General features: G+C 48.7%; 1 long non-coding RNA gene across 1 annotated transcript in view; it reads right to left on the bottom strand.

Moving 5' to 3' along the window:
- Positions 1-1,185: 1,185 nt before the first annotated feature.
- LOC111817887 overlaps positions 1,186-3,102 on the bottom strand; it is a 15,930-nt gene continuing 14,013 nt past the window's right edge. The window contains exon 3 of the long non-coding RNA XR_002821993.1: positions 1,186-1,866. This is a non-coding gene — a long non-coding RNA (uncharacterized LOC111817887). The remainder of the gene's footprint in view (positions 1,867-3,102) is intronic.

Below are 3,102 nucleotides of genomic sequence, written 5' to 3'. Positions count from 1 at the left end.
GGCCGGCCCTCAGCTATTTGGTTTTATCTGTCTGTTTTTGAAACCAATCTCACTGTGTCACAGTACTTGTCCCTCAAGGGAGTCCTGTCAGCCTCCTGAGTAGCTGGGCTACAGGTGTACTTTCATGTATGTTTTTGCAGTGCTAAAGATAAAACCCAGGCCCCCAACTGTGCCAGCCAAGTGCTGTACAGGGCCGTACTTGGGAGCGCTGCAGGGGCTGAGGCAGCAGGAGGGACAATCTGGAGGGGAGGCTGGGATACATAGTGACACTGTGTCTCAAAAACTAAACTAAACTAAACAAGTCATAAATTTACAAGGAAGTAGGGGGCTGGAGATGTATGCAGAGTTGGAGCTTGCCTCCTTAGGCAAGGCCCTGGTTTCCATCTCTAAAAAGCAAGGAAGACACATCAAAGTATGTGAGGGCTTGGAAGAGGTGGGGATCCGCGAGAGTGCAAGAGCTCCAGGCCAGACTGAATTACATTGCAAGACCTTGTCTTAAAAAGATAAAAAAATTTGCTACATTTTAGATCATAATAATCACATTCATCATACGGGTTTTGTACATTCATCGTAGGGATTTTGTACCTGTATATATCTTGACTTTTTAAAAACATACACACGCACGTGCTCACACACACATACACACACACACATATATTTTTAAATTTATTTATTTTGTATTTTAGGGAAGGGTCTACAGGGTGTCCAGAGTCTCTCTACTAGATTGGACTTGTAGTGATCCGCCTGTTTACAGCCTCCCAAGAGCTGGGATTACAGGCATGTGCCACCATGCTCAGTCTCAAATCATTGTCTCAGCAGGCCAGGGGATCGAACTTTCTAAGCAGGCGCTTTAATTCGCTATTTGGCTGGCCCTCCCCCCCCCCTTTTTTTTTTTTGTATTAAGGGTTGAACTCAGGGCTTTCTCATTCAACTACACCCCCAGCCCTTTTTGTGTTTTGAGCCAGGATCTTGCTAAGTCACTAACTGCTCAAGCTGGACTTCTTGCCTTGCCTCAGTCTCCCAGAGTGCTGGGATGATAAGCATGTACCATGACATTCTGCTAGAAGATCTAATGTTTTTCTTTTTTAAATTTTTATTTATTTAGTTTTGTCTCTTTGAGACAGGGTTTTGTTGTGCTGTTCAGGCTGGTCTGGAGCTTACTTTGTAGCTCAGGTTGGTCTTGACCTCCCAAAAACACTCTTGCCTCAGCTTTCAGAGTGCTGGGATTACAGGTGTGTGCTACCACGGCAAGCTAACAGCTAATGTTTAAAGGGAGATTAAGTAATCATTGGGGCCAGCAGTGGGACAACATGATGGAAAGGCATTCCTGACCAGACTGCAGCCAATGCAAAGGCCCTGGGGTTGCAGGTGAGCTGAGAGTAGTTGAAAAATACACCACCCAGTGCTGTCCCATGGAGGTGAGGACAGTGGAGAGGACAAGGGGCTGGAAGGCTTGAAAATACCCCACTTGCAAGCCAGGTCAGGGGTGAGAAGAGTTTGTAAGACTGCTGAGAAGGCAGAAGCAGGTTTTGCAGCAGGGAAACCTGGTCAAGGCCCAGCACGGGTTAGAGAGACCCAGGAAGCTGCAGGATGCACTGCCGGGATGGTTATCTTGCTTGTGGGGATTTTACAATCAGTCCTTTGTCTCTTGTGAAGGCCCAGAGTGCAACTCTGTTTCCAGCGCCGCCTGAGTCCCTTGTGGGCATTGATAAATGCTCACTGAGTAAATGCACTCTGGAAGGTTGGAGCCAGGTCTTGGCAGGGTTCCCCTGCGGTATCCAGCGAGGCAGCCTGAATCCAGGTCGGCAGGAAAAGGACTCTGGCAGGCCCATGCTCAGGACACCTCTATCCACTGTAGTTTTTTGCCTTTAAAATGGGTGGGCCATATTGGGCTTGGTGGTGCCTACCTATCATCCCAGAACTTGGGAGAGGCTGAGGCAGGAGGATTGCTGTAGCTCAAGGCCAGCCTATTGATTTCCACACCAGCCTGGACTACACAATGAGACTCTGTCTCAACAAACTAAAACAAAAACAAAAAAAGAGTGGGGTAGGCAATTGGAAGGAGATGAAGCCAGGGGAAGGGTCATGGGCACTTCAGATTGTTGTTTAGTTTTTTTAGACAAGATGTGGCTATGTAGTCCAGGCTCTTTGTCTTGCAAAGATCCTCCTGCCTCAACTTCCTGAGTAGGGGGATGATAGGCATGTGCCACCATCCCCAGAAAGGAATTGGGCTTTTTTTTTTTGTGGAACTGGGGATTGAACTCAGGCCCTTGCACTTGCCGGGGAAGCGCTTATTCCACTGAGCCATCTCTCTGGCCCCAGGAATTGGGCTTTTTTGCTGAGTGATGAAGGAATTCTAAGGATTCCAGGCAGAGAAGGGTTGTTCTGTCACTTGGGTGCCCCCGGCCCATTGAGCTGTTGTGGGGAAAACAGGCCATGAAGGGGGAGAGGACGAAGTTGGGAGACCAGGAAGAAAGTGACTGTGCTGTCCAGGTCAGTGTGATGGGATGGCCCAAAGAGAGCGCAGAAAGGTGAGAGGTCAGTGGATCCACTTGCTGGCATTGTCCTCCTCCTCCTCCTCTTTTCACTGTTAAAATCCCCCAGTGAGATGCTCAGAAACAAAAGAGGAAACACACCAGTTTGGTCTTTAGAACAACCACACAATGTCATGCTCATGCCCACTGCTGCCAGGGAGGACCCAGGGGTCCTGGCTTGGTTCTCTTACTGGGCTCCTGAGTGAGTGAGTGGCCCAGTAGCACCCACAAACCAAGCTGCATGCTCCAGGAACTCTACACTTGCAGAGCAATTCTGCAGAAATCTGCACACAAGCTAGCACACTGGTGTGCATATATGGAGCACCAAGTGTATACAGCAGCCTGGAAAAAGAGGCTGGGCTCCACTTCACTGTTTGGGGGCAAGGACCTGAACCTTGGTAGCCACAGGGATCCAAGAACAGGTCAGTGGCCATGTTGGGATTCAAACTCCTTTCTTTTATTTGAGACAGTATCTGGGGGCTGGGGATACAGCTCAGGGGCACAGTGTCTGCCTGGCAAGCACAAAGTTTTGAGTTCAATTGCTGGTGCCAGAAAAAAAAAAAAAAAA

The sequence above is a fragment of the Octodon degus genome, unplaced genomic scaffold (assembly GCF_000260255.1).
Source record: "Octodon degus isolate 3935 unplaced genomic scaffold, OctDeg1.0 scaffold00073, whole genome shotgun sequence".
Taxonomy (NCBI): domain Eukaryota; kingdom Metazoa; phylum Chordata; class Mammalia; order Rodentia; family Octodontidae; genus Octodon; species Octodon degus.
The sequence above is the reverse complement of the archived record's forward strand: the minus strand, read 5'-3'. Positions and strand labels throughout refer to the sequence as shown.